The sequence below is a fragment of the Crinia signifera genome, chromosome 6, assembly GCF_055691185.1.
Source record: "Crinia signifera chromosome 6, ASM5569118v1, whole genome shotgun sequence".
NCBI classification, from domain to species: domain Eukaryota; kingdom Metazoa; phylum Chordata; class Amphibia; order Anura; family Myobatrachidae; genus Crinia; species Crinia signifera.
Window position 1 is genome coordinate 280,986,389 of NC_139222.1, and position 25,388 is coordinate 281,011,776.

The 25,388-nt window shown below is 45.0% G+C and overlaps 1 long non-coding RNA gene across 2 annotated transcripts in view; it reads left to right on the forward strand.

Moving 5' to 3' along the window:
* The window catches only part of LOC146009433 (uncharacterized), a 56,913-nt gene that overhangs the window by 24,100 nt on the left and 7,425 nt on the right, over positions 1-25,388 (forward strand). The window contains exons 3-4 of one of the 2 annotated variants that reach the window (XR_014444670.1): positions 14,781-14,932; positions 16,646-16,703. This is a non-coding gene — a long non-coding RNA (uncharacterized LOC146009433). Of the gene's footprint in view, positions 1-14,780; positions 14,933-16,645; positions 16,704-25,388 lie in introns of those variants that run through there. The other variant, XR_014444669.1, reaches the window with a different exon arrangement.

Here is a 25,388-nt window from a genome sequence, read left to right on the forward strand (position 1 = left end):
GGGACCTATGTGTCATATTATCTGGGTAGGGCGGACCTATGTGCTGTACTATATGGGGGCCTATGTGCTGTACCATATGGGGGGGCCTTTGTGCTGTACCATATGGGGGGGGTCTATGTGCTGTACTATTTGAGTGGGGGGACCTATGTAATGTACTATATGGGGGGCCATATGTGCTGTACTATTATCTAAGTGGGGGACCTATGTATTGTATTTTATTGAGGGCCTATGTGCTGTACTATTTGAGTGGGGGACCTATGTAATGTACTATATGGGAGGGCCTATGTGTTGTACTATTTGAGTGGGGGGACCTATGTAATGTATTATATTGGGGGCCTATGTGCTGTGCTGTACTATTATCTGAGTGGGGGGACCTATGTAATGTATTTTATTGGGGGCCTACGTGCTGTACTATTATATGAGTGGGGGGACCTATGTAATGTATTATATGGGGGGCCTATGTGCTGTGCTGTACTATTATATGAGTGGGGGGACCTATGTAATGTATTTTATTGGGGGCCTACGTGCTGTGCTGTACTATTATATGAGTGGGGGGACCTATGTAATGTATTATAGGGGGGGGGGCTATGTGCTGTACTAATATCTGAGTGGGGGGACCTATGTATGTAATGTACTATATGGGGTGCCTATGTGCTGTACTATCTGAGTGGGGGGACCTATGTAATGTATTATATGGGGGGTGGGGTGGCGTAGGCGAATCTAAGAGGTGGTCCGGGGGTGCGCCGGACCACCCAGTAGACCACTAGCCGCTTAAAATTTAAAGAAATGACAGTCGGGCAGAGAGCTGTGTGCTGCCCGGCTGTTTAGTCTAATGAATTGCTTGTTGCCAAGGGGGATGTTACACACCGCTGGACTCACCTAATTGAAAAAAATGACAGCCGGGCATAGAGCGATGTAGTCTTAGCAGTGGCATCGATATTTTCAATTTTCCCTTTGGACCGCCGGCAGCCAATCAGGAGTCATATTGGTAGCTGCTCCTGATTGGCTGCCAGACCCCAGCGCGAGAACTGAAAATATTGATGCTCCTGCAGAGACTACAGCCGGGCAGCGCACATCGCTCTCTTCCCAGCTGTCATTTATTTAAATTAGGTGAGTCCAGCGGCGTGTAACATCTCCCTTGGCAATGAGCAATTCCTTAGACTAAACATCCGAGCACAACGCTCTCTGCCCGACTGTCATTTCTTTCAATAAAATCAGTCCAGCGGCGCGAGACATCCTCCCTTGGCAAAAAGCATATATTCCCACATGGCATCGAGCATGAAGCCCCCTTGGCATCGAGCATGAACCCCCTAGCAATGAGCATGTAGGTAAGCGGCACTTATGTGTCAAATATGTAATGGGTATAACGTTTTGTTATATAGTATGTAATGGGCATTATGGTGTGTGGCCTTATGTGTAATTGGCATTACGGCATGTTGATTTATGTGTAATGGGTATTGCGGAGTGTGGTCTAAAGTGTAATACCACGCCCCATTTTGTAATACCACGCCTCCGTCCCATGAGGCCACGCCCCTTTTCACCGCGCGGCTCCGCCGCGCAAAGGTCCCTCCTGCTTATTGCATAGTGTATAGCCACCGCTCTCAGGTCACAGCCACACCCCTTCAAAAAGACCACGCACCTTGGTGGGCCCCTGTGAGTGCATTTCCCTGGTGGGCCCTGCTTGCCCCAGTGCGACACTGGTTCCACTAACCGAATGTCTTAGGAAACAGTCCCCAGACAAAATAACGTGGTCTAGACCAGTGGGAACTGCTTGGCCGGAATTAAGACGAGCTTTGTGTACCGAGCCTGTCTTGCAAGCTCCTGATTTTAAAAAACAATTTGTGTTACAGACAGATGCCTCTGGGACAGGGTTAGGAGCAGTCCTCTCACAAAGAGGTAGATGGAGAGGAGAAGCCCATCCTCTACCTTAGCCGTAAATTATTGCCCAGAGAGCGCAAGTACTCAACTGCATAGGCGAATCTAGAAATATGGTAATGGGTGGTCCCAGAACATATGGTAAGATTTTGCGTGCGGCGAAGCCGTGCGGGCGGAAAAAGGGGTTGTGGCCTAATTTCAAGGGTGTGTGGCTTAATAGGGGCAAGTCACTCCCTGATTTTCTAACTGCTATGAGGGCATGCCCAGCCACCAGGCAGCCAATTCCTCAGGCATGAATCATGCCTGACAGGGCACTAGGGAAGGGCAGGAGGTAGAAAAATCAGGAGGTAGAAAATCACAGGTATTACAGGCGGCCCGGTGGCCCATAATTCTTTTTAAGCCCTGGCTTAATCATCATACAATAATACACAGAGGGTGCTATTAAGATAAAATGCTGAGATATAAGAGCAGTAATACCCTATGATAAGATCGGTGGGTCGCGGTTACAGTGTCTAGAAGCTGATATATCCAGGATGTTCCTAAAAATACCTTCTCACCAAAGACCCCCCGGCAAGACAAAGGGCCCAACAGTAAATAATTGGCAATTTTTTTACTTTTAATAGAAGACAGTACATCATTTATAAACATTTCTTACAGCATAAAGAAGGTAACAAAGTATCCACAATCACTATACCTGAGGGGATGTTGTATTCCTGCCACCACCCATACGGGTGCAAGCTCAATTGGCAGGATACTCCCGCTTATTACATGGACATGGCAGCAGAGACCCTACGCGTTTCATCCATAAATGGACTTCTTCAGGGGTCTTCTCTTGGATAAACTGTCAGCCTCTACAATTCTTCTTCTTGGGGAATTCTAGTGGAAAGAACTGACCCTAATATAGGATTTTATTGCTCTTATATCTAAATATTTCACCTTTATAACGCCCTCTGATATTTGTATTTTATATACATATATAGTATATATATATATGTGTGTGTGTGTGCTCACACATATACTCACACACACAATGGAAAAGCAAGCTGATATCCTTTCTACCTCCAGTAGGCAGGAGGAAAACATTTCCCACAGCTGTAATTCTGACCTTAATTCACCCATGAAACCCAATTCTATCGCACTAAGAATGGTGCTTGGTTCCATGCCAGTTACAGTGCCAGAAACGTCTCTTAAATCAGGTGGTTTTCACCAACGCGATAGAATTAGCAGCTGTGGATATGTTCTGTTTATGGACATGTTTGAGAGACAGCAACGTGCTATTACTGCACTGAGCAAAGGAAAAAACACATTTTAGGCTCACGTTACCTCTTTCCTTATGAGTGTTAGAGGGGCGGATTATATCCCAAACTAACAGGCACGACTGAGAAATCACAGTAACAGAGCTGTGTGTCCCCGATAACTCAGTGCAGAATATCTGGCATGCATGGGCAACAACGCAGCCATTGTCCAACTTGACAGATGCCAACACCTGAAGGCCCCACTCATCCTGGTCTGCTCAGTGCGGACCCTCACGTAATGTCCATTAATAAGCTACAGTATGTATCAGTAATGTGCGTGCCCATAATAATGCACCTGTAATACTACCCACTCATTTTCTGTATGTGGTCACCGGGTAGACAATGACTACAGACACTAGGCCGACCACTAATGGTCAATAGTGACTAGGATGACACCTTGAAATGGCCATAGACATGGTCGATATAAATAAGGGAATCCCTTGATTACGGATATCAAAGGTGTAAATGGCTGTCAACAAGGATGGCCATCGTGTCTTCACCATCAATGGTCTTGACGATGGTATCATTGGTACTTAATATTGATATTCTGAAGAATTAATGGGCCATCATCACTGATTTTGGGACATGACGGGCCAATCAGAGAAAGTGGACGGCAGCTGTACAGGGTGACACGGAGGTGGTATTAAGTGGCAGACCAATCAGTGAAGAGGGTGGGGCTGACCTACGCAATGGGTGTGAGGCTAACTGCAGTACCCACCACCACCACTGGGAAATGGTGGAGAACCATCAAATCTCAAAAACAATAGACCATCAGTGACAAACCATTGATCATGCCACATATGGTCAATGGCCATTCCTATGCAAGCAGCTGATGCTTCCAGCCTACACCTGCCTCTGAGCCACACTGCACTGGTGTGCTACCGCACACAGACGCAGGTAGAAATTGTGGCAGATACATGAAATTCCAGTGGGCCTTTCTGGATGGTAACTGGGATGGGGGGTCATTAGCAGAGCCAGCCCTAGCCTAAATGACGCCTTAGGCAAGATTTTGGCTGGTGCCCCCTAGCACCGCCACTAGTTTCGCCTCTGACCCTGCTCCCCTTTCCCAGCACCATCAACCCTCATCATAGCAGTCATCATTTTGGTGCTCCTACCCGCAATATTTTAAATAGAAACAGTGCACACATTCGGTGAGCAGCCCAAACAGGGGTCTGTTCTTGCTGGGAAGGGGCATGGCCACACAATAGTACCCCCAATTCAAATTATGCCACACAGTAGTGCAACTTTATTCACATTATCATGCGATGGTGTCCCTTATTCATGTTACATTTACACACAGTAGTACCACTTTATGTACATTACTCCTCACGTTATTCACATTATACCCTTAGAAATAAATCTTGAGAAAATGTTGTATTTTAAGCACCTCCATGGCCACACTGCAACCCAGCACAAAGCAGTGTGTGTTGGGCAGAGGAGAAGAGCTACAGCTGCTGCTGTCACTTAAGGTGAGGGGGCCCGGGCCCCCACTGGGCCCTTCCATCAGACTTTGGATAATTTGTACCCCCTACCCCTTTCTCTCTGCACCCCTGATAATACCATAACCTTACATGACACACATTATTAATGTCCTTATAAACATAATGCCCATTACACATTATGCCAACCTTTATTTACATTATGACACACATAATGCCCCTTACACATATGTTGCACATTATTAATGCCCTTATACATATGACACACATAATGCCCATTACACATATGTTGCACATTATAAATGCCCTTATACACATGACACACATAATGCCTGTTACACATACAGTATGTCACACATTATTAATGCATTTATAAATGACACACATAATGCCCCTTACACATATGCCGAACACTATTGCACAACCAACCCACCCGCAGACAGCACTCCCACAGCCGCTAACACTGTGACCTCTGCCTCTGCTTGGATACAGATGTTTCCTCATACATCTTGCCTCAATAGGCCATGCAGCTCCTGGCCAGTTCTGCTAACGGTGGGGGCTTTTTTTGCTAAAAAATCATCTTATTTGCATTGTTATGACCAACACACACAAGGAGCTTCCAATGATTAAAATGATATGCGGCATGCCTATATTCTGTGTGCGACTGTGGCTGTACCTACATACGGAATGCTATGTTACAGTGATTTCCATGAATACACTATTTCATATGCAGGTACAGCCTCACACACACAGAATATAGGCATGCTGCATATCATTTTAATCAGCAGAAGCTGCTTCTGCCCCTAGGTATTCCAAATGCCCTAGGCATTTGCCTAGTTTGCCTATGCCTAGGGCCGGCTCTGGTCATTAGCACAAAAGCACAGTAGCGGCAATGTGCCAAAATATGCGGCTGTTACTGCCACCTTTGAACAGGGCCTTTTATTTATTTACTAGTAAGCCCGCTCAACACAAATACTTCGAAAGCTAGTCTGCTACCGTGTGATTGCCTCTGTGTTTGTGCATGTGACAAAGAGATGTAGTCTCTCTCGCTGCCAACAGATGGCAGTGTTTCGGAGACACATAAATAGACACTAGACATATATTTATATATACTGTATATATGATTAACAGCAATTCCTCTGCCCTTTTGCATTGTTCCTTTATGACACAATTGCGCCCCCCTCGGACCAGCCTCTTACATGTCATTGTCAAAGTTTCATGATGTTTATTGCTCAATTACCCAGGGGATTACTGAGATTCCAAGATAAAATAAAATTGTGGGTTCTCTTCCATTCATATTTATTTGTATATTATAATTACTGTTGTTATTTCCAAGTGGAATAACACAGGGTGGGTGGGGGGTGAGGCCCAGATAGTGCATTATAAAGTTATTGTATAATAGCTGCAGCCATTGTCCCTCGTTATCAGAGCAGAGTGTGTTGAAGCAAGGACTGAGCGTGTTCCTAAATTTACGTCTCTGTGTGTGACCACCACAATGCCGGTTTTGTGCCTCTCTCCCTGACACACTGACACCTCTGACACCTCTCGCTCCGGCTCTTTAATGTGTATTAACATCATGAACTGATACCTGCTGGCGAATTCTTCTCAAATGCCGCAATGAGGTGCTAACCTCCTCTTCTCTCTCCCTCTGTTCCCTGTTACCTATAATCTTCATTTTGACTCACACAAAAGTGTCGCAGTGAGGAGCCACACTCCAAAAGACTTTCATGCAGAACAATTGGGAAAGCAACCTACATGGAAGCTGAAAGGCAGCATTTAGAAGGGGGGGAGAAAAATCTATTAAAATTTAAAGATGCCGCGGACGGCACCAGATAAGATGTTGGGTTTTTATGCGGCCACACAATGAGAATACACCATGGAGTTATATTTGTTAAGGGAGAAAGGTAAAATAAAGTTCTTTTCATCCACACACCGGCGGCAATAACAAACCTGTCCCTCTGTGCTTAGATATACTGTGGGGGTTTAGATAATTCTTCATAGTTATGTGTCTGCGACAATGACTCCGACAGGAGTACAGTGCTGCAGGAACCGCTGACTGGGGCAACATGAATGGGACACGGAATCAAAGGCAACGTTAGTGCTGAGATCACAGCCAGACAAGACAAATAAGACTTTCTTTTGTCGCAGAGGTGAAATGGGTTAACTTAATGGCAATAGAATGTAATTCAATGTTTCCCAATTATCCTTCCACGGCGGGCGAGATTTATAGGAAAATACTAGATCAGGATGACAAAAGATTTGGGCGCCTTAATTATTATGGCATTATTTCAGTTTTATATATATATTGTACTGTACTGCCATAAATGCAGGGAGTTTTACCTACACATCTAACTGCATGTGCACCAGTGCCCACGGGCAGTGCCAGATTAAGCCCTCAGGGGGCCCGGGGCACTTTAGACAGGGGGGCCCCCTTGCACTTGTCATTATTGGCCGCAAACTGCATGGAGGAATATTACACTGTCAAAAAACAAAGTAAATTCAGTATAAACTTGGTCAATGGGTAACTTCAGGGGATATACTGTGTGTATGTATATATATATATATATATATATATATATATATATATATATATATATATATATATATATATATATATAGGATGCAGAAAAGAAGCGGCACTCTCGGATTTGAAATCAAACGTGAAACGTGCTATTTATTGTCCAACATGTTTCGGGCAAGTGCTGCCCGTCCTCAGGGATCAACAATATAAACCAAGTGACATACATATATAGTGCAACTAGTGAGAAACCCTCCCCTCGCGCCGTGCGGCTACCCGCCCCTCTTACCTGCATCTTCCGTACGTTAGTCACGCTCCGCTTCCCCGTAGCCGGTGATGTCCCGCTTGGCGCCATTCAGGAGGCCGTCGCTCTGCCCAGCTCCAGGCGCTCCCAGTGACGTCATCGGGCGTCTCACTGCGCCGCGGTTCAGCTGGAGAACCAGACCTCGTTCTGGAGTCTGCAGGGGGGGTTGCCATGACACCTGGGGATACAACACAATACAACATTAAAAACTTTATGCGTGCAAAAAATGGTTAACAGACGATTAAGAGGCTGTTGTCAGCCAGTTAAGAGGCACAATCTAAATGCCATAACGTGATAAAATGATCACTCCATGTATATGCAATGGTCATAGAAAACAGTGAAAATACATAAAAAACAAAGTACATTAAAGGTTAAAAATCTGCAGGAATGACTAAGTACATGGGGAGGCCTCCTGGGTGAGAGGGAACCAATTTAAAATTATATATATATATAGAAAAGCACTTACCCCCTCGCAGAAAGGATTGGAGCCGGCACACGGTAGTAGGTGAAGAAAAAAAGGGTTTATTGCAATTACATCATTGCACAAAGAGACAGCTGCCGACCTGTATATTATACACACACATACATACATACATACATACATACATACATACATGCATACCACATGAAAAGCCTGTGTTTGTCCCTTGGGGGCGTGGCCTGGTAAGACTGGGGAGAAGACGCACATTCTGGCTCTCCCGCCCTTGATCCGTCTAACTATCCTATTTTTGGACAGCATTACCCCTCAAAACAGATACCTCACCAGGATATATCCTCCTGTGTCCCCCTGCAGTGACGAGAGGAGTCTTTCTCCTTTTTGCTCCCCTACGATCCAGAGATCTCGGCAGAACTGAAGGCCCTCCGGCGGGGTGCTGTGACATCAGACTTTTGCATCATCCGTGCGAAGGTGAGCGGTCTCCTCTCCTCGCTGCACGAGCTGCTGTTGGTCTATCAGCGCTTGGCTGGGTCGTCTGGTGGTCCGGAGAGATCTCCCCAGTGAACACCCGCTATTAGACCCGCATATACAGACTTTTCTAGTGTGGCGGCGGCCATTTTGGAGCTCTGCATCTAAGTGTCTTTGCAAGGAGTGTGGGCTGCGCTTGGAGTTCCGGTTCTGACACTTCTCCTTCGATCTAACTGGAATCACTATTACCCTTAGGGCTGTGGAAGGTGAGGTGATACCTGGCTTCTATTGTTGGACACTTTCCCACTGTTTGGGTGTAAGACTCTTCATTATACTCTATTGCCCTGTGTACATGCCCTTTCATTATGGATGTCTCACAGCTTCTTAATGCTATTTACACCTCGACCCAAAATCTCCTGTGCAGGCTTGAAACGATTCAGCTCACAATGCCCTCTTCTATTTGGGCCACTAAAGAGGATGTTGCAGGAGTTCATGTTACTTCATCTATCGGTTTTACACTTGCTGTTCCTATCTCTGCAGAAACCCATTTAGATATGCATCACAGTCCTCTCCCTGCTGTGAAAAGTGTTGAGAGGGCAACCATTGCTATGTCCACTTATTGTACACGAGTTGCTGAAACATATCCTTAACCTGTACAGTTTACTTCGCCTTCTGTTATATATCTCTCCAAAGACAGTGATGTCCAGGATGAGGCTACCTACTGTACTCCTGTGGATCCTGAGGACACTAAGGAGTCATTTACAGATACCGCTGTGCCTGTACTTACCTATATGGTATCCAAGACTGTGCCCACCATGTATCTGGTGCGAGATTTGCGTATTGGAATGAATCAGGCGCCTACCCATGTTGCGGATCTACATATATCTGCGGTTTTCTCCGGACTACAGACTTTCTGCTTTTGTATTCCTGAACAGCCTATTGTCTTCAAAAACACTGGATTATTTTGGGCTGGGACTGCCAACATACCTAGGCCCTCTTGGGATATGCGGGGTTGGCCGGACTGATACTTCAATTTATTCCATTAGTTTGGAAGCTTTGTTTCCAGTCCTTCTGTTTGATGTTAAAAATGTTAGCCTACCTTTTCTCTACTAATTTGACCTAATACAGAATATTCAGTGAAGATCCAATTATGCATCCTTATGGCGGGAGAGCCAGCTACACCCTAGTCACGGGTCATTAGTATTTTGTCCCCATAGGTGGGTGGGTGGGTGGGTACGGGATTTTCTAGTTTTTGTAGTTAGTGGGGGGGGGGGGATGTTTAGGGCTCCAGGTATACCTAAAGTTGGGGACAGGTCATACAGGGTGGGGGGTTTTCAGGGAGGGTTGTTTTAGGAGGTTGTTTTCTTTATTTATTTTTTAGGAGGGATGCCAATAGTGATAACATACGCTAATATGATCTCTCTATTTGTTCACCCATATCTGGGCTACGACATTTCTTAAGAGGGTGTGGTTTCTTGTGTAGAGGGCATTGTCTATCTGGATCCTCTATTTTTCTGCCTACTGTGTAAGGAGAAGCAGCCACTGTGTTCACCTCTGTCTTGTGTACGGAGATAGGTGTCCTGGAGTTATCGTACCTTTTTGTAGTTCTTTCACCTTTTGGATAACTTGGAATGGCAGCAGTTTGAGAGTTAAAGGCAAAACTTGGGTCATTTTTTGTCTTTGCTAAACTTTGAATGAATTTTGAAAAGACAGAGAAGGGAGGAAAAGCCACTTGATTTTCTTCCTTGTACCTTGAGCCTTTGTAAGTCCATTTTTCTTGTATGCTATATGGAAGTTTCTCAACAATTGGTTTCACCCCTTGAGCAGTATCTAAATAGCTTAGTCCTGGTAAAAATGGATCAGTTTTAGCTGACTCTAATTCTAACAACAGGTCTCCTAATTCTCGCAATTTCTGGTTATCTGTGTTGGAGATTTTGGGAAAGTTTCTAGCTTTGTTCAGAAGGGCTTCTACAATGACTGCTGGGTTACCATAACGTTCTTCAAGTCTTTCCCATACCAGTTTCAGTCCTATTGAGGGATTATTCACATTGACTGACCTTAGTGTTTTCACGTATTCTGAAGACTTGCTCCCTAGCCATTTTGCTAGAAGATCTAGTTCTTCACTTGCAGTGATGTTCAGGCCATTGACTAAGTTTTGAAAGCTGGCCCTCCACGATCTGTAGTTCTCTGGACGGTCATCAAACTTTACAAGCCCTGTGCTAACTAGCTCACGGCGAACCATGAATTTAACAAAGTCTGACATTTCTGATTTAGCAGCATGCGTATGATGTGGTGTATTTAGGATGTTGTGATTCAATGCATCACTCTGCCCAATCTGTCTGGTAGGTGGGGCGAATCTCTGTTGATCAGGTATTTGTAATCCATAAGTAGGTTTTTGCTCTTGAATGGAAAATGGCATACCGTTTGGCTGATTTATACTTGGTAAGTGAAGCTGATGAGGTGCATTTGCTTGTGAAAGGCTATCTAAATCACTGTAATGGCTGCCAACTTGCCTGCCGGATTGTGCATTTAAAGGTTCAGCATTTACAACTGGTTCTTCACAGGTACAACTTAGCACATATTCTCTGGTGCGCTTATCAGGGTCTTCTGAGAGAATTTGGCTGCTTAGATCCTCTCTGCTGCCTTGTTCTATTGCTGCTTCAAGGGCCTCAGCCTGCGCAACAGCGGCCGCTGCTTCTTTCTCTTGACGTAGTGCATCTAAACTGGCTTCCAGGCGTGCTTTTTCTAATTTTAATGCAATCTCCATTTTTCCATAAGAGGCTCGTGCTTTTGCAGCATCAGCATCTGCACGCGCTTTTATGGCAGCAGCACTCATTGTGGACATGCTGGAACGCAATGATCTTGATTTTTTTGAATGGTGGCTGGATGAACTAGAGTATTGTGAGCGAACTTCTCTTAAGCAGTCTAATCTAGTTTCTGCCTCTGTTACTGCATTACATATGAGACTGTCACGACCTTTATTAATGTCTCTCTGTATGTCACGTTCCATCAAGCTTTCATCCACATTTGTTTTGGTTAAAAAGGTGGAATATTTCTCTGCCTGCAATTTATAGGCTGCATAACTGGACCTGAGTTGATCTAAAGCAGTATGGAGTTGTTCCTGAATGCTGCTTGCAGATGACAGATTAAGCATATCAGTTTCAGTTCTATCCCATGCTTTCTCTAGTCTTTCTTGGTATCCCTCTTTCTCACTGATGTATTTTTCCCTGGCCTTTTGAGACAGCTTAAGTGTACGTATAGGTTTAATGCCATCTTGGGCTTGCTGGGACTGTAATGGGATTTCATCAGCTGCATTTGCTGCAGTTTCTGCATTAGAGTTATAGTCTGCCATGATGTGGCACTTGCAGCTTTGTGACTGATGATTATCAGGATATGTTATGTGCTGCACACACTTACTTGAGATCTGTGTGAAGCTGACTGTGACACACACACCTTAGATCCGATATCCACTGCACGTGACGATGAATCCGGAGCAAACTTGTAGAAAGTTCTGGCTGTATGGATGTAGTCACTGGATCGTGGATCTGTAAAGGGTGAGATGGAGGTTTCACCAGCCTGGCTGTGAGTCTGTAAGCTTGAGCCCGCAGAAAGGTTATCTTCTTACTGTTCTGACCCTCATTACACGTATGGAGTGTGTAACTATTCAGACAGCTTAACCAAGCCCATCTTCTCTTAATGCACAATGAAACTTCTGGAACTTTAAACTTTTATTGATACAGACTGAAATGATTGTCCATATAATGTAACTGTAATTATCCAGGGTACATCAATGTACATGTACAAGAGATCATGGGTACACAATATATATGTTCTTCTTGTTGTAATTGTGTGTTATTATGTGTGGTAAGAAGATATAAGCCTGTAGGGGTAAGCAGACCTGTAGTAACACAGCTTCTCAGCATCTCAGCATAGATTAACTGAAGCAGTTAGTAAAATGGAGGATTTCACCCTTTGACCTGTCACATGGCAAAAGGCAGCTAGGCATGGGCAAATGAACATAGATCTACAGTACATAGAATAAAGTAGACTTAAGCAGTAGAGTGCAGAACATTACCTAATCACATAAATCACTGACAAGATAATATGATCTCTAATAATGCTGTGGATACAGTACACTCAGCACCATTAATCATTGTCACATTGGCAGATAGCTGAAGCTGCAGCACTACCCCACTCCCATGCACAAAACTTTTTTTTAAATGCATGCCAACCACAGGGGGCCCCTAGCTAGAGGGGGGCCCAGGGGCACTGACCCCTAGTGCCCCCATTATAATCCGTCCCTGCCCGCGGGCACAGTCACAGATGCAAGTCACACACATGGTCTCAGAAATGTCTTGAAAATGTAATTTTCATTCCTAGGGTGGTGATGGGGAAGTGGTTAGGTGGATACATAGGGGTGTATTCAAGCGTCATAGCTCGCCTGTTTGGCATTAAATATACCCCATAAAGATGGTCTATGGCACAGGTCTTCAACCTGTGGCCCTCCAGATGTTGTGGAACTACATGTCCCAGCATGCCCTGAGGTTTTTTGGCATGCTCTTATAGGAAAAAAATGTTGCAATGCATGTTGGAACATGTAGTTTCACAACATCTGGAGGGCCACAGGTTGAAGACCCATGGTCTATGGTAAGGGCATGTTATGTAGCATTCTGCAGCCGTCAACCCTTACAGTTCCTCTCACCTGTCTGGGATGTTGCTACCTGCTCTGGTGCTTCTAGAACACTCTGAGACAGATGTACCAGGCCCTGGAGAGAAATAAAGTGTATGGATATAAAATACCAGCCAATCAGCACCTAACTGCATACCTCCCAACATTCATTATATGAAACCCAGGGCTCCTGCTGGGTGATGTCCTGAAAGGGGTGGGGCCTTTGGGAAATGGGGCATGGCTTTGTGGGAATGATGCACGAATGAGCCACACCTCCCCTATTTGTCAGTGTGGGGTTATGGCCAGTGTTCTGTGAGCTGCTAGCCATACCCCAGCCCCTCTGTGTCCTGTGAATAGACACTGTGCACTGATCAGAGCAGCAAGCGACAGGGGACCTCCAAACTCAGTGGGACAGTCCAAAAAAAGGGACTTTCCTGTGAACATAGGGACAGTTGGGAGGTATGCTATACTACAATCCTGAGTTATGTCACATTTCCCCCTCTCACTTCTGCCATACACAGCGAACCAAATCCCCCACAGGAAGTGAAGCTGCCGCCAAGGAATAAAAAAATATGGCGCCCACTAGAGTCATCGCAAATGTAATTGAAATTACGTAGACATTCGCGGCCTCTACTCAAAAATGAGGACCATCGTGACTAAGGTCAGCCTATGGCTACTCAGACTGGACGCAACAATAGCAGAGCCACCATTGTGATTACAGGACATGTGCAGTCTGCAACTAATCACTCCATTCTAAGAACATCGGACCCACAGCAGATTTCATGCGGTCTGACTGTCCACATGAAATCTGTTAAAACGGCCCTGCAAAGATGGCCACTGCCTTGTCGGAGACAGATGTTAGAGGTCCTACTTGACCTCTAGCATCTGTCAGGGGAGTGCAGCATGTACAAAGATACTTGTGAGGGATGGATTCTGGGAGCGAAGGGGAGATGTGAGCCTGTAACTCCCTAGCAATGAGCATAAAACCCTTGGTAACAAGCATAGGAACCCCTAGCAATGAGCATGTAACCGCATGGGAACAAGCAAGAAACCCCTGGCAATGAGCATAGAAACCCTTGGCAAGGAATGATCATGAAACCACTGGCAATGAGTTTAGAAACCCCTGGCAAGGAATGATCATGAAACCACTGGCAATGAGCTTAGAAACCATTAGAAATGAGCATATAACCCCCCAGCAACAAGAAAGTAACCCCATCCCCTGGCAATGATCATGTAACCGCTATCTACGAGCATATAAAACCCTGTCAACAAACATATTATCCATTAGCAGCAAGCATATAACCACCTTGCAATGAGCATTTAACCCCCTGGCTACGAGCATAAAATCCCTGGTGACAATGTAACCCATGGCAATGAGCATGAAGGTAAAAAAAACACACACACTTGTTTTGTCAGGCGGCACAACCTTTCTAGTTCCACTACTGCCCCACGCATTGTAACTCCTACAGAAAACACAATGGTACCTTTGTCCCTTCCCCCCCATCTCATCATCCGTGTCAGTGGAACGAGCTGTGAGAATTATCATCAAACAGCTCATTAATTAGATTGCGCTCATTATAACACCACTTCACACCAATGTCCTGATAGGAGAAAATATATATAGACAACATTTGATATAATCTGTGTACTGTACACAACCTTCATTAGTCTTTGTTATAAAGGTTGTAAAGATCATTTGCTAATCACAAAATAGTCATACTGAGCAAATGTCGCTAATTAGATGCCTCACGGTGTATTAATATTCCCTCTTTCTAGAAACTGCAAAAGCTTTTACAATTACCTTCTGCGACTGATGATGAAGCTGGAAATACGTATGATGGAACCTATGAAAATATCGCTGTAATGTCCAGTCTGCTAACACTGGGGGTGATTCAACTGGGGGATATCCATCTCCGTGCAGGATAAAAGTAAGTATAGACTTATTTTTGTCTGCGAAGGGAGTAAAAATTATCCAATGGTCTTCTCCTCTACCTTCGGTGCTGCATTTTAAATGGTTGCCAGCGTCCGGAGGTAAAGGAGAAACCTACACTCCGGGTAGGGATGGCCATTAGTGCAGTCAACTTTGATGGTTGCCATCAACGGTGATACCAGCCATCGATGGTAATAAACTGGATGACCATCGATAGTTTTAGCTATCGATGGTCATCCATTTTCTGTGACTGCCTGGCCCATGGGCCAATCAGAATTTGGGGGCAGGGCTTTAGGGTTGTCAAGTGGGGGGGACTATGCTCCATATCCCAGCACCTTAAGAAAAAAAAAAAACATTGGATTGAGAGAAACCATCTGGCTTTCCCCCATCAATGGCAACAGTATTCAACATCGGCCATAAACAATGATGATTTTGAATCATCAATGGTCAATGGCCATCCCTAGCTGCGGGAGCAGTGGGCTTCAGTGGGGGCAGCTCAGCGGAGGCAGTCGGGGGTGCGGTGGGCAGAATGAGTGGCTTGGGCCATTCCATATCTGTCAGAGTGGCCAGACCCGGCACAGCTGTGTCCACAGTACCGCCTTTATGGCGGACCTGCAGTTATGTTGGTTATTAACAAATATATCTCTAGTACACTATGTGGAAGAAAGTCATTGGACACCCTGATTTAACTCTGAAATAATGGAATCTTCCTGACAGAGTGACTATGGACTCTTCCTACATGTATAAATATGGACCAAGCGTCGTAGCAGATCATTTGCTGATCAAATGACGGACAGGAAACGCACTCCGTTATCATGGTCGAGCTGCGGCTCACAAGCCTCTGATCACAAAAAACAATACACGACAGAGACTTTGTTGGTGTGAGGAGCGGAAAAACTGGACGGTGGAGCAATGGAAACAAGTCCTATGGAGCGATGAATCACGCTTCACATTGTTTCGATCAAATGGGAGAGTGTGGGTATGGCGATTGCCTGGAGAACGCCTGTTACCCGAATGTGTAGTGCCAACAGTAAAATTTGGAGGTGGAGGCATCATGTTCTGGGGTTGTTTCTGCTGGCATGGCGTGGGCCCACTCATACAGGAACATGACATCGGCGACCTACCGAGATATTCTGGATAACTCCATGTTACCTACGTTGTGGCGTTTCTATGGGAACGAGGATTTGTGTCCCAGGACGACAATGCGACGTGTCATGTTTCGAGGGCTACAATGGAGTGGTATGATGAAAATCGCGTCACCCGACTAGCGTGGCCTGCGCAAAGCCCTGATTTGAACCCCATAGAACATCTGTGGGACGAACTTGAGCGCAGGTTGCGGTCGCGATCGCCTCGCCCTTCTACACTACCACAGTTGGTGACTACTGCAGGAGGAACGGCACAATATCCCACTATGTGTGCTACACGAACTTGTGGAAAGTTTACCACGACCAGTAGCTGCTGTTATTTCTGCAAAAGGTGGACCTACCCCCTATTGATTGCAAATAAACGCATGGTTTCCGTTGACATGTGGTGTCCAATGACTTTCTTCCATATAGTGTATTAATCTTTTAATATAAAAAAAAAAAATTGTGTTTTCTATGTCAAATTTTATTTTGTGTTATACCGGCCATTAAATTGTTTCTATGAAAGATTGATAAATATTTGTAAAAAATTGCCTATTTCCTTTTTGTATTTTTTCTACATTACCCAGGACATGCCTCGCTAGACAGCTGTATGGAATGCTTTATTTCCTACAAAATGCAGTGAATAAAAACAATGACACAATGTCAATATTATCATCACTTATCATCCTAGAACACAAACACTATAACCCTCCAACAACATCGATAGTGTGCCATCTTCCATTATCAAACCACAGATGATTATTATAATATTACCTATGCAACTATAAAAGCAGCAATTGGATCACCCTACCACGCTACACCAAATCACCCTAATATCCTACACCCCAACATCAGATCACCCTACCACCCAACATCAGATCACTCTACAATTATATAGTCTCACCTACCAAACAGTCATTGGACCACCCTACAGTTATATCATCTAACCTATCAACCCGTCATCAGATCACCCTACAGTTATATCATCTGTTATATCATAACAGTTATACCTACAGTTATATCATAACCTACCAACCTGTCATCAGATCACCATACAGTTATATCATCTGTTATATCATAACAGTTATACCTACAGTTATATCATAACCTACCAACCTGTCATCAGATCGCCGTACAGTTATATCATCTAACCTATCAACCCGTCATCAGAGCACCCTACAGTTATATCATCTGTTATATCATTACAGTTATACCTACAGTTATATCATAACCTACCAACCTGTCATCAGATCACCCTACAGTTATATCATCTCACCTACCAACCCGTCATCAGATCACCCTACAGTTATATCATCCGTTATATCATAACAGTTATACCTACAGTTATATCATAACCTACCAACCTGTCATCAGATCACCGTACAGTTATATCATCTCACCTACCAACCTGTCATCAGATCGCTCTACAGTTATATCATCTCACCTACCAACCTGTCATCAGATCACCGTACAGTTATATCATCTCACCTACCAACCTGTCATCAGATCGCTCTACAGTTATATCATCTCACCTACCAACCTGTCATCAGATCACCCTACAGTTATATCATCTAACCTATCAACCCGTCATCAGAGCACCCTACAGTTATATCATCCGTTATATCATAACAGTTATACCTACAGTTATATCATAACCTACCAACCTGTCATCAGATCACCGTACAGTTTTATCATCTCACCTACCAACCTGTCATCAGATCGCTCTACAGTTATATCATCTCAATTACAACCAGTCATCAGATCACCCTACAGTTATATCATCTCACCTACCAACCTGTCATCAGATCGCTCTACAATTATATAATCTCAATTACAACCAGTCATCAGACCACCCTACAGTTCTATCATCTCACCTACCAACCTGTCATCAGATCACCCTACAGTTATATCATCTCAAATACTAACCTGTCATCAGATCACCCTACAGTTATATAATCTCACCTACCAACCAGTCATCAGACCACTCTACTGTTATATCATCTCACCTACCAACCAGTCAACAGATCATTGTACAGTTATATCATCTCACCTACCAACCTGTCTTCAGATCCCCCTACAGTTATATCATCTCAAATACCAACCTGTCATCAGATCACCCTATAGGTATATAATCTCACCTACCAACCAGTCATCAGACCACTCTACTGTTATATCATCTTACCTACCAACCTGTCATCAGATCACCCTACAGTTATATCATCTCACCTACCAACCAGTAATCAGATCACCCTACAGTTATACCATCTCACCACCCAACATGTCATCAGATCACCCTACAGTTATATCATCTCACCAACCAACCAGTCATCATACGACCCTACAGTTATATCATCTCCCCACCAAACCTGTCATCACATCACCCTAAAGTTATAACATCCACCACCCAACCTGTCATCAGATCACCCTAGTTAAATCATCTCACCTACCAACCGTAAATATTAATGAAAAAGGATGCCATGTTCATATGGCAAACCCAAACTTTTCCTACCATTTTTTTTTTTATAGCGGACCTTAAATTTTAGGTAACTCATGAAAATATCTAAGACTAAGCATTTGGCCAGTAAATCATGAAAAGGATGAAAAGAGTGGGGGTCTAATAATTTGTACACCTCTGTATATTATCTCAACTAGTAAATTGTCAGTTGGCAGGGCCGAATCTAGGGTTTCCGGCTCCGCGGGGGGACCAAATGACTGCCTTGCCCCGGGCGCCGGAGGCTGAGCGACCCACCGTGCCCACATACCTATGTTGTGCAGCGGGGTCCGGGGACGGGCAGCCGCAGTGGCGGCTTTCACTTGTAGTAAGCTATGCTATTTGCCTGGCGGCGGGAAGCACTGCTAATTTTGAAAAGACTTGCCAGATGCTGATTGGCTGAGAGAATTTAGCCAATCAGCGTCTGGCAAGTCTTTTAAAAATCGGCTTCCCACCCGGCAAATAGCGTAGCTTGCTTCCAGCTGCCGCTACGCCCGTCCCCGGACCTCCGCTGCCCTTCCCAGGACCCCCACTGCCCATCCCCGGACCCCCGCTGCCTGGCCGCGGACCCCCGCTGCCCAGACCTGACAGCGCCCCCTTGCTGCATGTGGAGCTGATACAGAGGCTGACAAAACAAAGGTATCCATTTTCCTCCATGTGATAGGAGAGGATGTGCTGGACATTTATAATAGTTTTCAGTTTGATGAGGGGCAGAATATGGTGCTATCTTCTATAATGCAAAAGTTTGAAGATTACTTTGTGCCTAGGAAAAATGTGACATATGAAAGATATAAGTTTTTCACATGTGATCAGAAGTCTGGAGATGGATTTTATCAATATGTTACTGATAAAACCTGTGAGTTTGGTGATTTAAAGGATTCACTGATTAGAGATCGTATGGTCTGTGGAATACCTGATAATGGACTCAGAGAGAGACTGCTGAGAGAGCAAGACCTAACACTAGACAAGGCAGTGACTATGTGCAGATCTGCAGAAATAACTAGATTTCAAGCCAAAAAGCTACACAAGGAAGCTGATGGTGCCGTACATGTAGTGCAGAAAACAGAGCCAAGCAAACCTCCATTCTCAAAAATGAAGCAGTCTAAGCCACAGTCTAATAAGGAAATTTGTAGTAGATGTGGAAATGCTCACAATCCTAAAATGTGCCCTGTTATGGCAAAACCTGCATGAAATGTGGTAGACTTAATCACTTTGCCAAATGCTGTAAAATGAAAAGTGAAACAACCAAAGTGAATGCTGTTAAACAAACAGAGGAGTTCTTTGTGGATTGCGTTGAACTTTGCATTGCAGATAAAAAAATAATGGATTGTCCCTTTAACTGTGAACAAGATTGCTATTCCCTTTAAGCTTGATACTGAACCTAAAATTCATCCAGCCAAAGTCAAAGTTACAGGGTACACTGGGGAGGAAATTCCGGTGAAAGGTACACGCTTAGTGATAATGAAGTATAAGGGACAACAGTTTAAAACATCTCTACTTATTGTGGATAAAAATGTGCAACCGGTTCTAGGATTACGTTCCTGTGAGAAACGAAGCTTGCTAAAGAAAGTTTTTATGGTGACATCACAAGTAGAAGATGACTGCAAATCGATGTTTACAGAATACAGAGACTTGTTTGAAGGTCTAGGTTGCTTGCCTGGAGAGCATAAAAAAATATAGACACGCAAGTTTCGGTACTTGTTTCCTAGCACGGCGCCTGCAATTTTGATTGTATCCATCGGGTTCACAAAAATCGCGTCGATAGCATCGCATGCAACCAAATCGCATGCGATGCGATCGATGCGATTTTTACATCGGAACCAATTTGAAATGGTCCCTGAGACCCGATTTTACATTGGGCCCAATGTTAAATGCCCCTCAGACCCCAATTTTCATTGTATACCCACCCTGATGGGTCAAATGCCCCCCCATTGTTAACGCCACCCCATGATGAACGCCAACCCGAAGCGTGGCGAGCCCGCGAGGGGTGGCGGTACGCATCCTCTGACCTTTTCATACCCTCACTATCCACGTCGGCGTGGAGTTGATTTTATATAGTGTGGTGAGCACAGCGAGCCACCGAGCCCGAAGCATGGTGAGCGCAGCGAGCCCCGCGAGGGGACGCGCATTACTTCACAGGTATTACGCGTCCGCTCGCCACGCTTACGGCTCGGTGGCTCGCTGCGCTCGCCACACTATGTAAAATCAACTCCACGCCGACGTGGATAGTGGGGATATGAAAATGTCGGAGGACGCGTACCGGCACCCCTCGCGGGCTCGCTGCACTCGCCACGCTTCAGGTTGGCGTTCATCGTGGGGTGGCATTAACAATGGGGGGGGGGGCATTTCACATGTAAAATACCCATAAGGGTGGGTATACAATGAAAAATCGGGTCCATTGGCCCATTTAACATTGTTCCCTATGTAAAATCGCGTCCATCGCATCGGTCGCATCACATGCCTTAACTTAAGGAATGTGATGGACGCGATTTTTTAATTGTTGGGGAAATGGCTAAAAATAGCCCTGAAATCGCGTCGGTCGCGTCCATCGCATAAGGGCGCCGTGCTAGGAAACAAGTACCCAAGTTTCTTCCGTGATACACCCCTGTAGAAAAGTGCCGTTTGCGCTGAGAGAAAAACTGAAACAAGAGTTAAATCGCATGGAAGCCTTGGGTGTGATACAGAAAGTTGATGAGCCTACTGACTGGCTCATCAACTGTAATGATTGAAAAGAAAAATGGACAACTCAGAATATGTCTAGACCCCAGAGAATTAAACAAAGCTGTTAACGAGAACATTTCAAACTACCAACTAGAGATGAAATCATATCGCAATTTGAAGGAGCAAAATGGTTCAGTAAATTGGACGCATTCTGGCAAATGAAGCCACTGTAGATGAGGCCAGCTCAAAGCTTTGTACATTTAATACACCACAAGGTCAATACAGATTTCTTCGACTACCATATGGAATTTTGTCTGCTCCAGAAGTATATCACAAAAAGATACACATGATTTTTGAACATATTCCAGGTGTTGAAACAATGATGGATGACATTATTGTCTGGGGATCTACAAAGGATGAGCATGATTCTAGATTGAGACAAGTAATGGAACTTGTCAAGAAAGTGAATCTAAAGCTAAACAAGGACAAATGTGAATTTGGCGTGAATACACTTACCTTTATGGGCAACATGGTGTCGGATCCAGGTGTAAAACCAGAGGAAAAAGGAAAATATCAGCCATAGTGAACATGGAACGTCCTAACAACAAAGACGACGTCAGAAGATTCCTAGGAATGATTACGTAGAAAAGTTTATTTCTCAACTCTCTGAACGAACAGCCTCACTGAGATGGTTGTTGGACAAAGATAACGAGTGGATGTGGTCACATGAACAAGAAGAAAGTTGGCAAAACTTGAAACAGATCATTACGGAGCAACCAGTGCTAAAATTCTTTGATCCTGCGAAAATAATAAGAATTTCAGCAGATGCTTCGCAATTTGGCCTAGGCTCAGTGTTGTTACAAGAACATGAGGATACATGGCAACCAGTAATCTTTGCATCAAGAGCACTGACAAGTACTGAAAGAAGGTACAGATGGAGCCGGCCTGGTCTTTGCAGGGGATGGCGGAAGAATCGCCAGCCGCCATCTGATATGCGAAAGGGGAGACGCACGCGCACGAGATGCGCGCACGTCCCCTTCCGACGGTGCTTCCCCCGGGTCCCCGCCGCTTCCCCCGGGTCCCCACCGGCTTGATGGTGGTCACCCGGGGTCCCCACCGCCTCCCCGCACCCCCCCTAACCCTGTCCGTCTCCCTGAAGCACATGCGCGTCTCAGTCAGATGGAGCGCCTCGCCGCTGGCAGATCGCCAGCGGAGACAGTCTGGCGATTCACCAGCAAGAGGGAGTCCGGCTCCATCTGTATGCTCAGAGAGAAAAAGAACTTCTAGCGATCACATATGCATGTGAGCGATTTCATCAATTTGTGTATGGTCAAACATTTACAGTGGAAACTGACCACAAGCCATTGGTAGCTATCATGCCTAAATCATTACATGACTGTCCCATGAGAATTCAACGAATGCTTATCAGACTACAGAAATAGGATGTACACTTGCTGTGCTGTCCCGGTAAGTACATGTACATCGCTGATACACTTTCTCGTGCTGTGGACAAAAGTGAAGGTTCAAAAAGTCTGATGAATGAAGAGGAAGAAGCCTATGTTCATTTGATTGTAGATTATTTACCAGTGTCTCTTGTAAGACAAGAACAGAGTAGGAAAGAAACTGAGACAGATGACACAATGAAAGTGTTGAAATATATCATTCTGAAAGGTTGGCCAGCAGAAAAACCTGCGTGCCCGCTGTCTATTCATGTTTATTGGATGTACCGCAGTGACCTTACAGTTGTAGATGGTATTATTTACAAAGGCAATAGGTTTGTCATACCTGCAAGACTAAAGGCCCATACACACTTGACGATTTTCAGCTGAAAATCGGTCAAAACAGCCGTTTTGAGCGATTTTCGGCCGAAAATCGCCCAGTGTGTATGCCCCGGAGATTGCCGACTAGCGATGATGCGCGCTCCCGCATCATCGCTAGGAAAGTGGTTCATCTGCTGGTTTTACCAGCAGATGTGGCGATGATGGATGGTTTTTCATCCATCATCGCCATGTGTGTACGCCTGCCGGGCTGAAAGATTAACCACTTTCAGCCCGGCGGACCGCCCCCCGCCCCCTCGCCTGTCTGTACTCACCCTGTGCTCCTTCTGGTCCGCCGGCTGGATGCTGCTGCTGCTGCAGAGCCCTGCTCCCCAGCCAGGCTGGCCCCGCCCCCAGCCTTGCTAACTACGGAGCAGACAGCACTGCTCCCTGCTAACACCTGCTGGCCACCAATGTTTATATTATTCTGCCCACTGCCACCAATGAATTCATTAAATGCACCAATATAATATATATAATATATATATATAAATATTTATATATATATATATATATATATATATATATATTTATTTATATATATATATAAATATATTATATATATATATTATATTATATAATATATTATAATATATTGACATATATATATATAAATATAATATAAATATAATATATTATATTATATAATATATTATAATATATTGATGGTGCATTTAAATGAATACATTGGTGGCAGTGAGCATATAAAAATATAAACATTGGTGGCCAGCTGTGCGTCATTATCTGCTGGGGACGGTGTAGGGCACGGGGCGCCCCAGGCGGGGGGGAGGGGGGGAGGCGGTTGGTTGGTGCTTACCCACTCCACTGAGGGGGGGGGGGGGGTATGCGGCCAGCGCGGTGCTCCACGGGGGAATTATGCGGCCGAGTCGCTCCAGGGGCACACAGGGGGGGGGGGGGGGGGGGGGGGAGATGCGCACCCCGTCTAGTACATGCATGCCATTTAAATAAATACATACGTGGGCAGTTTTCATTTAAGTAAATATACATTTGTGGCAGTGGGCATATAAATATATAAACATTGGTGGGCAGTGTTGGCGCTAACGTATACATTGCTGGTCTGTGCCAGCAATGCATAAATTAGTGCCAACACTGCCCACCAATGTTTATATATTTATATGCCCACTGCCACCAATGCACTGTATATATGGAACCCTTGGAATTCAAACCCAGCCCATTTATAATGAAAGATTTTCAGCAAAGTCTTTTGCCTCCTGAAAATCTCTTGCTCTTTAGGGAAAATAGCTCAGTGTGTACGCACTACTTTGGGGAAAGATATATCTATCAAAGATTTTGGCAAAGTCTTTTGAAATGAAAATCTTTAAGTGTGTATGGGCCTTAAGAAAAACTATGCTGTGCAGGATACATGAAGGCCACTTAGGAGAAGAACAATGTAAGTGGAGAGCGCATGAAGGGCCTTATTCTGATCGGTGCGGCCGGATCCGATTATGCGGCCAGGACCGTGCGTGCGAAACCCCGCCTTCCATACGGATCGCCAACTCCGTCCGTACGCGGTAAGAAGCTGGCCGAACGGACCGCACGTGTATTTTTTACGGAATACGCCTCCTCCATCTAAGGGAACCTCCCCCATCATTCGATGGTCGCAGACCATCGAATGCAGGACCGAGTGCTCCACCAGCTCCCGCAACCTCAGACCACACGGACATTTTTCCGTGCAAAAGCAGGGATCTGGGCGGGCAGCTGACATCCGGCGATAACATATGTCCGCCCCCTACACGTGCGTCACGGCCGCATTACCATACTTACGCCCAGCGTTTGCATGGGAACGCCCATGAAACGTGGGGCGTATGCATATGGTAATGAGCCCAAATAGCCCTTCACGCCCCTCTCCACCCCCTGTTCGGAGTGTTCACATATCATGCGGGATTTGGCCGTACGCCCCGCTCGCACATGCGCAGAGACGCCTCTGCACATGCGCAGATACAAAACATCGGCGGCCCGAACGCACGCGGACATATCCGCACCGACCAGAATAAGGGCCGAAGTTATGTATTGGTCAAGAATGAACCAAGACATAGCACAGACTACAGCTACATGTGAATTATGTCTTTTGTATAGACCGAAACAACAAGTCCAGCCACTGAGTCCTCATGCAGTGCCAGAGAGACCGCACCGGAAAGTTGGCGCAGATTTGTTTGATTGTAATGGGAAAACGTACATTGTCGTGCCTGATTATTACTCTAACTACCCTGGGGTGAAGACACTACATACAACTAATAGTAATGCCTTAATCAATTGCATGAAGTTAATATTTGCAAGGCATGGTGTTCCTATGGAAGAGTTCACTGACAATGGTCCACAGTTTTCCAGTGCTGAATTTAG